Source organism: Manduca sexta, chromosome 14, assembly GCF_014839805.1.
Source record: "Manduca sexta isolate Smith_Timp_Sample1 chromosome 14, JHU_Msex_v1.0, whole genome shotgun sequence".
NCBI classification, from domain to species: Eukaryota; Metazoa; Arthropoda; class Insecta; order Lepidoptera; family Sphingidae; genus Manduca; species Manduca sexta.
The window spans coordinates 10566099-10579997 of NC_051128.1; the positions used below are offsets into that span (position 1 = coordinate 10566099).

The 13899-nt window shown below is 37.8% G+C and overlaps 1 protein-coding gene across 3 annotated transcripts in view; it reads right to left on the minus strand.

Moving 5' to 3' along the window:
• Nucleotides 1-979, minus strand: part of LOC115447547 (calcitonin gene-related peptide type 1 receptor) — a 73227-nt gene extending 72248 nt beyond the window's left edge. For all 3 annotated transcript variants that reach the window (XM_030174671.2, XM_030174674.2, XM_030174668.2), the window contains exon 1: nt 814-979. The gene's annotated coding sequence lies outside the window, so the exon portion shown is untranslated. The remainder of the gene's footprint in view (nt 1-813) is intronic.
• Nucleotides 980-13899: the final 12920 nt, after the last annotated feature.

Genomic DNA, 13899 nt, shown 5'->3' on the forward strand with positions numbered 1-13899 from the left:
ATTTTGCTAAGCAAAGGACCGATTTAGGATAACTGAAGACAATCCAGTGCTCTATAAATTTCGACGAACAAAATGACAAACCAACACAAATTAATATTTCTGCAGATTACCTTTAAATTGTCTGAGACGTAAGAAAAGGTTATAAAAGTTATTTTAAGTTTCAGAATTTTGCATGTTAAGAAAATAACCATAATTTAAATAAATCAAAGTGAACTCTATAAATCTCAATAAGGCTCATAATGCCTATATTTTTTTAACTTAATCTTAAAATCGTAAGTCGTAACGCAGGAGCGGCGATTGTTCCGACGGTCGCGCGACCGAGCGTGTGTTGTAAAATGGCGCCAACATTCTTCGTAATAATAAAATTATACTTTTCGTTAAAAGTGTAAACCCACGAATGTAATTTAACAAAAACAGTGTTTAAATAAGAATGATACAATAAAATTATTGCTTGTTCAATTTCTATAAATTGTAATTACAGGAAATTTTTCTTGTAAAGTTTTCGCAATAATAAGGCCGTCCAATTTTGTGAGTAAACTGCTATAAATTAAAATATTGTCTAATATATAAAATTTGAATGCCTAAATAATTTAAGTTAAAAATAATCAAGTTTTACTTCTTTACACTAATTTAGGGAAAAAGCTACATAATTCGGCAGTTAGTTTTACTTTTCTGAATAAAAGTGTCAATGTCGGATATAGGTCTGATTAAAATAAAACCTACAAACAAAATTCCTGCCTCCACTTCAAACTTTAACTTTTCACAACTTAAAAATATGTAAAGTCATTAAAAAGTTTTAAATACAGAACTTACAAGTAGTGGGAGACACAACACGTGGGGCACTGGGCACAGCACAGCACAGCACAGACGCGCACGAGCGGAGCGAGCGCGGGCGCGGAAGCGGCAGCGGGCGGGCGGCTGGCGCGCTCGGCGTGCGCTGTACGACTGAGGCAGCGGCCTCGGCGGCCGCAGCGGCGAGCCCGCGCGTCGCATGTGCCTCCAAAGCGTTTCCCATTAGTTTTCGCCTATTGAATCCCTATTGGAAATCATTGCAAAAGGCACCTCTCGAGGGAGCGCGCGGATATTGCCCCGCAATCGGTTTTTAATTATCTTTTAATTTCAGAAAAGTTCTGTATTAGCTATGCATGGTTTTTATCGACCCTTCGCAACATTCATTTTAATTTCAACTCACCGACAACGTACTCAGTTCGTAAAGCAGTTAGGTATTGATTTCGAGTTTTGGGTTAGACAAATAGAAAATTGTGTTTATGGTTTACCCAAAATGACCTACAGCGTTATCACCCATTCTCCATTTGCCCCAAACAAGCTCGTCGTATGATAGCTGCACTAGACTACCTGCCGACCCCCTCGAGCACTCCGTAAGGTTATATTAAGAATTACAAGATTACGTAATGAAAATTACAGTGGAGTTATTTTAGGAAATGATGTTTGTATAAATAGTTGCAGCAGTTAAGATTTTTATGTGGAATACGAGGCACGCGCAAATAGAACTGTTCGTAGCGCCGGTGAGCGGCCGGCGAATGTAAACAAGCGCGGGTTCGATGCAGGACCAGCTACCAACGTATAATGTAAATCGAATCGAAGTTTATAAACGTACTTATAAGGAGCGTGGTGTAGAGTATTCTTCGAAATAATGTATATAATAACATTAGAGTAGTAGCAAGTGTAGTTGTGGAGCTACAAATATGTTACAGTGAAAACCACGGAAAATAAAATATTGTAAGAACACTGTCTCGGTGCCGCAGTAATTCATACATACCGTGTACGCGGTACGAGTGCCGGACTGAGGTTCAGGTTCGATCTGGGATCGGATAAAAAGATATTTGATCTAATTGTTCAATTTTAGCCTAGAGTGAACAACTGTGCCCGCCGAGTCAAAAGTAAACAAATTGTAAACAATAGGAACGTAAAAAAATACCTAAGAAACTGAAATTTTACACAAACTACACTGCATGTCTGTTACTGCGTTTACTTAACATTTCAATAACTGCAAACAAATCAACTCAGAAATTTAAAATAAATCAAACGCACTATCTTTCCGAGAAGCGACTCCGGAGAGATAAATATTATTAAAGTGGCTGAAATGGTGTCACATGGTGGCCGGCGGCGGCGGCGGCGGCCGAATTCTGAGCGGTCAAGTACCAATCTTGAAACCAGTGAGTAGGGAGTATGAAGTGCTAACACACGGGCCTGGACATACACTAACATTACGCGACACGCGTAAGGATAACATATATATTTATCTAACTTCTGCTCACGGTTTCGCCTGTTTTCCAAAATAATTCTGCTAACTTATAAGCTCAAGGAGAAGTTATTAGAAATCACTTAATGATACTTCTGCGTAATTCTCAATACAGAGAGGAAATACAGAGTATTATCACTACGCGAGATTATAAGTAGAGGCGTTTTTTCTATTACTGCCAAGAAGCTTGCAAATGCTTCCTAAAATAAATAAAAATATATCTAGTGTTTCAGGTCGATTATTATCCTAATTTGTCATAAAATAAGGACGCAGTACAATTTCACGTAGTGATTTATAGTTCAGAGTTCGGATGTTGCATTGTTTATTTTTCAGGCGGTTCGTGCGTCTCATTCAATACTATAAAAAACTCGCCATAACAATCGCGGTTGAAGTCTCTTTTATCTGGAAATCAAGTTTTTTGTTTAAATATAAACAAACGAATACGTTTCTTAAAACGAAAATTGTTTCTAAAAAACTGCACGAGGAAAACGCAGAAGCAACAAAGACAATAATGTTGGAATCATCGTTTTAATATCGGCGGGTCCACGATTGTTGTTTGTATTTGTGTCTCGCGACACCGCTCGCCATCGATCACCCGCTGAAATAGAACCCGCTATCTCAACAATACCGATCCAATATATTTCTGACAATATAATATTATTTTGGTTCATTGTTTTCAAAAGTGCAAGGGACGTTACTCTCTTAATGTAGACATTTACGTCTAAAGCTATATCGAAAGGCAGTGGGTGATATCAGAATGTGACTGTTGGGCAAATGATTAGAATAAACAGAACAATTACAAAACGATTAAGAGGGTACTTACGACGAGCACTCCGTAACTGTCAATCAAGTGTGACTTTTAAACTCAAAATCTCACACAAATTTAATTGTCCAGACCAGTAATCAAACCCAACTCCTCTATAATGGAAGCGCATCGCCACTAGACCGATGTAGCGTTGCGTTAAGTAATGAAGACATAAAGAGCGGTGCCGGTCGCGAGCGCCGGCAAATATTCAGCAGCTAATTATAAGTTTACGACACGCGCGCTGTAAACACTGCGCGTATCAACCTTGTACATTGAAATACCAGCGGACTAGCCATTTATACTCCAACATAACTCACTACAACACCCGAAGGGAAGGTAGAGGTGCAACTTATAAATCTTCAAACATACAATTCAACCCCTGCGAATTTTTAAATAAATACATACGCTGATTGCTAGAGTTGTATATCGATCTTGAGAAATTACTGGATTCGCAGTCCACGCTGACACTATGAGTGCGGTAATGAAAAATGTAGAAACAATTTCCTGGCAATACGAGTAAATCCCGTGATTTTAACCGCATTTCGGACTTAACGCAAAATAGAGCCTCGGATTTCACCAACATTATCAATTTTTAAATTGAATTAGAATTTTATGCAATGTGCATGCTAGAGTGCATTGGAAGAATAGTGATTGAATTGATGCAGCAAGGTTTTTTTTAATTTTATTGCTTTGAATGACGAGACGAGCTTGCCGTTCACCTGATGGTAAGCAAACCGACCGCCCATAAACGGTAGGAACACCATCCAACACCTTGAATTACAAAATGTTCTTTGCTATTCCACTGCGCCGAGACATAAGATGTTAAGTCTTATTATGTCCAGTAGTTACACTGGCTACAATGTTCTTCAAACCGCAACACAACAGTGAAAACACACTGCTGCTTGGCGGTAGTAATAGACATTGCGGTGGTATATACCCAGGCGGACTCTCACATATGAGAGACCTATCACCGATCACAAGTATTCAGTATTCGATCTACGAAGTATTTAGCTACACTATGCTCACATTTACGCCGTTAATCATGTAATTGAAACAGGATAAAAAAAATATTTCCCTCCAAACGGGATTGAAGTTGCGGCCACTGAGTCCCTGACCACGACTGCACGCCGCAAAGTCAAGTGATTTGTGTGAATAAGCAGCTGGGGCGCCACGTACCAGATCAACAAACTTCTGCTTGTACCAGCTGCGGCTCGCGACTAAACGTATATTTCACTCGCGATAGACGGCTTTATTGTGCGTGCTGCCATGACACGCTCTTGTACGGAGTAGAATCGTCAGAGAAATAACCATCGTTTGTTTTTAGCAAGTGCCGAATTACCATTTTAGCAGCTTCCCGGAGAGAACTTTTATTTCGACACAGGCGAAGCCACGAACCAACTGTAGAGAAACGGAGATCTTTTGTTTTATTTTATACTTCAGTATTGTTCAGCGCTTAAGTCGTAGTAGAAAATAATGACTTTAGATTTGATCAGGCAATACAGATAAAGTAGGTTTTATGCGGGTTCGTAATTTGTGCCCGATATGGGAATTATTTGCCTTCTATAACAGCAGTGGTATCTCAGCTTACCCTTTTGAGAATAAAGACCGGAGTATATGTTAATATAAAGAAATATACTGTCATAAACAAATTACATTAGTAAATAAGTAAACCCTGTTGTATTTATTCATTAATGAGATAATATTATTTTAAGCTCCAGTTACTTCAAATGCACTGAAAACCATACTTACTACTTAGGTATATTATATATATAAAAGTAACTCTGTCTGTTACGCTTCCACGGCTAAACCACGAAACCGATTTCAATAAAATATAGAGTTAAGAGTAGAAATAGTTTAAGGACTTGAAAATGATACAGGCTATTTTAATCCTAGGAAAATATATGATTGTGGGTTATCCCGGAGTAGTGAGTTTTTGTAGCAAGTAAACAACCTTTTACAACTAAGTACCTATACCTAATTACGTAGATAAAATCTAATTCCTTCAGGCCTAACAACTTAAAGAAAACAGATAATAAGATTTCTTAGAAATTATACTGACAGAATAAAGATTTCTTATTAAATGAACGTATACTAAATTTATAATAATATATTTCAGTTGAATAGCGAGGTAAGCATGTCACTACTTAGGTAAGTGATAGTATTGTCCCTTAAGCAATAATATCGCTACAACACACTGCATTACGAAGTAAGAACATTAAATGCGATTTAGATTAGCAAGAAGCCTTGCAGAAGTTCACTTCTGCAAGCAATTTTTACCGTGTAAAAAATCACGGCAAAGCGAGTTCTGCAAATTTTGTATCTTCCGGATCTAGAAGCGAGTCACATGTGTCTAAAATTATTAAATAGTGCCGCAAGTGTAAACACATCTGAAAAATATTGTTACGAAAACTTGCTATTCTACACTTCCCTTTACACCAAGCTCGTCGCTATTCCACTTCCATCGCGATTCCACTCGCTACAATGCCCTTCAAATAGAAACATAACCACGGTTTGTCACGGGGAGTCAACTGTTTTCTATTTAGTTGACGTAACGGTCAATTAATCAACCATTAATTTGTGTTGTGTGTCCGTAACATTGGTATGTGTGTCGCGCTTTTATCGCAAGAAAAGTAACAACGTAGTAGCAAGTCTTTTAGTATTGTCGTGAGTGATCACTCAAACTCGCCAGTGAATGTGATTACTTTAGAAAGACATGCACGCTTCGGCTTTATCATTCATAAATATGGCATGTTACGTTAATAAAATTTGTTTGTCAAGTATTGTTATCACCCTCTTTGCTGCTATTCGAACGGTCTAAAACATTTAAAAATTATATCTGCCTATACGCATATGTAATCGATGACTAAAATGTGATATGTAGATGTGAGATAAATGTTTGTAGTATACAAAGCGATTGAGTAATATGATCATAACTATGAACTGTTTGATCCGATATTTATACCATCGATGAAAGTAAACAGACATCAGACGGCATCTAACTTCAAACTAATGCTTAGCTCTAAATACACCCGCTTGTCTTCCAAGTAGGTAGGGAGGTCATCGTTGTAACTTGTATTGTTAAACTTTTATAAACCTGATGTTTAATATCCCATGGGATTAGAGAGGGTCACTGAAGGGTTGTGGCGTGTGCGATAGTTTATATTTGTTGTTCGAGACGACAGACGACAACGCGGGTGGTTGGCCTTCCACTGTCCTAGACGTCAAGAGCGTCTTTTCGAAGCCTCATTTAGCCCTTACAAAGTAAGTTGGCCCGCAAGGCGGCATTACACTGAGACGCTTCCATGCAGCTATCTTTGTGCAACAGGATGCCACGGAAAAATCTTGTATGCGCCGAAGAAGGCCACCGCGGGTATTAGTTGGTATGCCGGTGTGTGTAGTTAGGGACTCGGCTCAATGTTGGCTCGGATGATGCTATACTCTCGAGCGTAGACATTGGGTCATAAGGCCGATGAAACTTATATGACTGTTCCACTAATCCCTCCAGTGGCGGTAGCGATAACCTGTTTTTACATCGCCATAAAAAAGTATTATTATATTATGTATTTGTTACGCACCGTTTGACAACTGAGTCTTCAGTCCAACATAAACGTCTCTGCTCAGCCAGGTCTGGGCAAATTATTTGTCTATTATTCCTTTGATTAAGAAATAAACAGTAAGAACATTGAATCAAAAGCAAATAGCCCCATAACATACCGGGTGTATTTAACTTACATGAATTGACTTTAACTCAATTGGGAACAAAGAAGGCTGGACGCACATTCCCAAATTCGCAAGTGAAAGTGAACAAACATGACTGAATGTCTCCCCCCTTCCCTTTCTTCGCCTCTCCCACTCGTTCCCCCGCCGCGCTCCTGTAGTCAGTTCCTAGTTAACGTTACAGCTCAAGAGGCCTTTTAGCCGCGAGAGGTTCTCTACGCCCGGCTTCGGGTTTACCTGTGTACGCACCGCGGTACGCACTGAATAACTAAAGGATAAAACAAAATAGAAAACCTCACCATAGCGTAAAATATGGAACTAATTTCTTGAACTGACAACGTTAACTTTACAACGAAAAGGCAAAAGCGGCGCCCTAGAGCACGTTTTCTATTTGCTTGGTCTGTCTATACCTATAAAAGAATATATTATGCAAAGTAAAGGAATCTTGGGTCACGCAGGCATGAGCACCATCGCGACGTTCATCCGAGAAGGCTCTACAACCCTCACGCCTTCCTAAGACCTACGTAATATGTATAGTGGACTATACACAATACAGATTATTACGATCGTGACATTTTACTGTGGAAATACTAATGTGATGTAACTACGTTAAATACAATACATTTAATAATAATAATTATGTTGCTGCAGACTTGGCTTGTCGCATCCAGCATCCTGGCCTATGCCCCGAGATTCAGTATTGATACAAAAATAGTAATATCATTTATTTTCTCTTCTAAAGGCAATATTATAGTTACAATGATATGAACCTTAAACTAGATTTCGCCCTAGGGGGAGACTGAAGTCTGATTTAGGTTTTAAAGAAAATATTATGTACCCACCTATTACATGTCACAAAGTAAACATAAATGATAATTGGGTTAGTAGATACATAATACATATATTATCTACAACATGTAGAAGGCTATTCAATATACATTACAGCCGTATATTACAGGTTTTATTGTACCTTTCTACTACAAGTTTAACGCGAGTTATGCCGTGGACAGTGGAGTACATTTGACAATAATTCAATTTTCGTGCCTAATCGATTTTATCGCTACCGCGGTGCGTCTAATATCGTGCTTACAAAGAGCGAGTAAGTACCGTATGAACACTATGCGATTTACTGTTTAGCGCCGAACAAGTCACTAGCTTGATGTTTAGTGCCACGCTTGTATAAAGAATAGCAGTACTACTCAATTACAAGTAGAATCACTAACAACTTTGCTAGTTCCTAAAGTCTTCAGATGTTAATCTCAGTGCAACACTTTTTACGCATGTCGACAGTTCACTCTACTACCTTAATTTACCAAAGTATCCAGCGTTTCAAAAGGTTTTGTAACACTAATACGCTCGCGATACTGAACTTGTTGGTCAGTATCACGAGCGTATTAGTGTTTTTACTATTGTTCAGCATACCACTAAACCTTCGATAGTGTGTGAACTTTGCGAGACAAGCTACTAATATGCAACTCGCACTGTGTGAACAATCCCTGATCGAGGCCGGATGCGAATCACTGGCCCATCGAAAAACTGTCATCCAACGTGAGCTATTAACTGAAATAGCTCGCGCAGGTTCACGAGTCCATTGTGCACGGATTACATTCCGACATTTGCAATCAGTGCGGCTTTTACAAATCACAAGCGATTTGTTTGGGTACTCGTCTATGGTGGTACGAAGCGAAATGCGTGTAATTGAGAGATGGTTTAATGGTTTGTTTCGTGGCGGATATAGTGGTGGATCTTACTCAGTTAGATTTTAAAATTAGGCAAATATATTTTGTATCAATGTTTCTCGTTGAAAAAAATATAAATTGTACTCTTGATTACAATATGCGATACTGGCGAATGAAGCGAGTTACTACTATATACTAGTAGTTATGCTCCTGCTTAATCAGGATCCCCCCTTCTACTTCTTGTGCACTACGTCTCGACTCTCGACACCGAATGCACGCCTATACACGGTTGTCAATTCAAATTGAGGCCTATGAGGGTTCGCGAACATTTCCTGCCCTCCGCTCCTTCCATCCTAAAAGGGTTCCTTCTCTCATGCTTCCTTCCCCAGATATCCCCTCCCTACTTTCCACCAGGTTCCTGTAGTCGCCAAGCCGGGGGATTCTAGTATCCTATTCGCAGGTCTTCCCCGATGTTGACTGCGGGGACCGAAAAATCCCTTCATGAACAAAAGGCAGCATTTTTTCTTAAAATTAGATTCTCTTTAAATTTCTTTTTTGTTTTCATTGAATGGTTTGAATATTTTGAAGCTTTGATATATGAACTTAAGTGTGTCAAAATACTTTTATCAAATGGAATAGTGCAAAAGAACATGAAATAATAAACATTCGATACAGAAAATATTGAATGCTTTTTATCTTTGTTGACTTTATAACTCAATAGCCATTACTTATAATGTATTTTTATATTTAGTATCCATGATAGATCGAACAAAAATATTCTGAGCTCAAATCTATTAAGTTTCAAAATTCAATCTTAGCTATCGGTGAATCTTAGAATAAAAAAATAATTTTAACAAAAAATTAAACCGCCTTCAAAAACCACTCAAAACCAAAACATAATTTCACATACTGTTATGGTATCCAATATATACCTGTGTATATATTGGATACCAATTTTGGAGTCGGTGCCTAATTAAAATTGCTAGTTAGCTGTATGTGTTGTATAGTCCATGTATGAGCTAAATTTCTTTCAAATCTATTAAAAGGAGTAGGTTTGCGTGTACTACTAACAAACATACACTGTGAAAGGTGTAATACCAAGCACATGTATGGTGTTTCATCTTTTTATTTCCTCTTTTTTCGAGGCAGGGAGTGTAATACACTCACATTTGGCCAGGTATATGTAACAGGGGAAGAATTTGGGTAGTGTACAGTTCACAAATATAAATATATCCTTAATAGCTTCCATTTGCAGTGCTGCGGTGGTGTGTTCATCTCCGGTGACGATGACTTGCTGACTTTTTACGCTGGCAGCACATTGTTTTCGTATATTCGTAAATGTATTTATCTAGCTTAACTAGCAATTTTAATTAGGCACCGACTCTAAAATTGGTATCCAATATATATACCTGTTATGTGAAATTATTTTTTGGTCTTGAGTGGTTTTTGAAGGCAGTATAATTTTTTGTTAAAATTATTTTTTGCTTTTTTGTGTTAGTAAAAAATAGACCGTCTCGATGGCGATGTTGTGTTTTGCTCACGATACGACTATCGCGCTGAGGAGTTACACCTCTGAGTACTGCTGAAAAGGGGAAAAGGTGTGATGCTATATACATGTATGTAAGAAGTAGATTCAAGCAAACCTAACGCAAAAACACAACTGATATATTTGGCTCACAGTAAAACTATCGTGCTGTGGTGTAATGCCTCTGCCTACCCCTGAAAAGGGTAAAAGGTGTGATGCTATATATATGTATGTAAGAAGTAGATTCAAGCAAACCTAACGCAAAAACACAACTGATATATTTCGATCATAGTACAACTATTGCGCTGTGGTGTTACATCTCTGCCTATCCCTGACACTCGGAAAAGATGTTATGCTATATGTATAAGTATATATAAGAACTACACTAAACCAAACTCAAAGCAAAAATATAACTAAAAACGTCATAGGAAAGCTAAATTTGCGATTTTGTTTTCTTGGACGACATAATTATTCTAGTTTTTTTAGTTTTAAAAGCAAACTACTGAAGCGATGTTGAAAAAAAATTTATGGGACCAATCTGGAGAGTAATTCTTTCGAATAAAAAAAGAATTTTCCAAATCGGTTCATAAATGAGCGAGTTCTGAGGTAACAAACATACAAAAAAAAATTCACGTCGAATTGATAACCTCCTCCTTTTTTTGAAGTCGGTTAAGAATTCAAAATTTATTGAATAATCGTTTTTACAGTGAGTATCCTATAATTAGTGGATTCTAGTACAATGCAGTCCAAATATATTCTCAACTAAAGACAGACATTGCATCAACGGTCTTTGTAATTATGTCGGCATGTCGTTCTGCCTTGTTGCGTTTACATTCGCTGACCTAAGAACGTAATTCGTTAGACTATACTACAAAAAGTTTCTTATGTCTAAGTTCGCTTGAGGTTTGTTCGTTTCAAAGTATATTAGCTTGTATGTGGCGCTGTTACAAACTTCGCCACAATAAAACCTAATAACAAGCCTTATTCACTTTACCAAGAGTAGGGATTTAGGGTCGAGTATTTTGCTTGAAATCTTTATTTATAAGTTTTAAAAATTATTTGTTTTATGACTTAATAGTGCCTTAATAGTCCTGATTGTTTTTTTTTATATTCTATATAATACATTTTACCAATACATGTGGAACCCTGCTAGAGTACCCGACAGTTAGAGCTGACCTCCTGACATCATGTCTCTAACAGACCTTCGTGAATGGTAAATTGGCAGAAGGACGAATTGATAAGTTTCCACCAGCTAGTGAGACGTAGTTACAAACGACTCCCTCTAGACATGCGATATGGAACTGCAAAATACACTCCACGTTTGTCAAAGATAGATATTCCCTAGACAAGTTAACCCAAAGACAGTTTTATCTACAAAGGGTTACACTAATATAATTGACTAGCATTTGCTCGCAACTCCACGTTTTAGCACCCATTCCCATCATAAATCAGTAATGAATTATACACATAAACCTTCCTCTTGAATTACTACGTTCATTGGTGAAACCGTATGAATCCTTTTGGTAGTTTATCGCATTTAGACAGAGACACGTGACTTAGGTTTATAATATTATGTAGTGGTGTATTTATCGATAAAATAAAATAAACGGAGCGAGTACTCTCTCATACAGAGAGAACTAATAACCTGCGATATTGTACGCAGCGTCCCGACTTAGTAAACAATAAGAACAATAACTTATTACTAGCACGTACTCAATTCACTATACGGAGGCGCTTATAAATACCAATAATTATGTCTGATGTGACTTTTTATATTATATCTTCGAATATTAATAAACATGTCAGTGTAGACTGTACGTGTGTAGTTTTCTAAAAAATCAAAATTAATAAGCAATGACAACTTGTATTTGCAGTCTTCATAACCGTTCGTGTTGAGGTCAGCCGGTTAGTCAATGTACATTCCCAAAAACAGATCGGATAAAAATATAGTGACATAATTTATATAATTATACAGTGTCAGTTATACTAGATTTCGTTAGTGGACATTACACTTGGACACCCAAGATATCGCTCCATAAAAAAAGAATAACCCTCTGTTAAATATTTTCTCATACGTGGGAGTACGAACAGGTAATACTCGGCCAAACAAAACTCATGAAAAAGAGGGCTTGATGAAAAAGCCTAATCGCGCACACGAGCGCCGCGCGGCGGCGAGCGGCGAGCGGCGATGGACAAACTTTTAAATTATTTCGTTCGAAGTTCGAAGGGTGCGCACAAAGCCCATTCATATGTACCGATGTTTGTTGTCGTATAAAGTCATACATCGGGTATTTTCTGCCACGTGTAGCCGCGAAATCACAGCGCATCTACTTGTAATTTTTTTGTGGCATATAATGAGATTCTTGCATTGATATAAATACTTATTTATTATTCTGTCACATTCTTGTTACGAGTAATGTATTTTAATTTATTCTCATGCTTGTCATTGTAAAACCTTAGTCTCTTAACACCGTCTACCTACACCAGGGGTGTAGGTAGACAGCAATGTTATTCCAACTAAAGGTGCTCGCATGTTGCTTGGTGACGGATACATAGCGGTGGTACCCATGTATATGGGTTTTAGCAAGCGGCAGACGTGCATACTACACATTTATTTTATTTATTCCGGTTTCGCGCTAGCCTTTAACGTCGAGAAGACTTATTGGAGCCGCTTAGTATTGCCGCTGCCCGAACCGACAAATATCGCGTATTTTGAACTGCTCTTTACATATTGTGCGAATTGTTTTCCAAAAACATATGGCCACATATCTTTCCGTTCATCGCGACGGATAAAAGAAAAAAATCGATACGGCCCCTCAACTTTCTGCAGAAGTGTTAAGTCCTACAGATTTTGTGAGAAGAGATTGTTGAAGTGCCGACCACTGGATATATAAGTAAGTAGTTAGTATTAAACGTTAGGTTCTTTATATTCTAGTTCGCGGGAAAAAAATATGTTTCTAAATATGAAAGATTTTTTATCAAAACCAATCACTCAGCTTCGCCTGTGAGCTTAATTATGAAACATGAAAGTGTTGGTAACAATTATATTCGGTAAACATGTCCTCTGTGTTAGTTAAACGGTGCATGACATCCACTAATTGGCGCTGCGTTCTAATTGTAATTATGTGCATATGCGGCGCGCCCGCTGCGGTCACGCGACGCACGCGCTGCATATGCATCACGCATGAGTGGACAATTGTTTGAGCGTAACGTGTCATCAAACTGGAAATATTGGAAATACTCAATAAAAGAAAATAATAAATGGTACTAGTAAATATGGATTAATAAAAAACTGAAAATATAATTTAAACATTTCCTTCTCGGTGTAGCGGAATCGTTATTAGAGTTGTAACACTATTGAGCGTTTGAGTTCGATTCCTGTAAGGCAGTTGGTATAGTTTTTGCTATATAAACAACATTTGATGTTACTGTAAATTCCAATTTGTACCACCTGAAGTAGCAAGAGACTCACTACAAACGAAACCGTCCCAGTTTCTGTCTATCCGCTCGTGTATACAGAGCTTTGGTAGAATTTATCCTTATTTAATTAGCGAAACGAAAATTGCTTCAACGCCAGACTTCTAGTATTGCAAAATTTAATAAAACTCAATGTTCCCGTCATGAAACACGATCCTAAAAGCAATATACAGCGAGAACTAGTTCACAACATAAATAGAAGGTAACTTGCTGGACGCACGAATGACGCAGTTTAAAACCACTTTGGTAACTAGACGACGACAAAAAAATTAACTTTAAAAAGTTTTTCAACAGCGGGGAAATATTTTTATAGAAGAATAAGAACGGGCAAGAATTATTTATATGACTGAAAGACGAGACGAGCTAGAGACAAAGTCACGTGAACTAAACTATTGTACATAATATAAAAAGTAGCAACTCCTTTTAGAAGTAT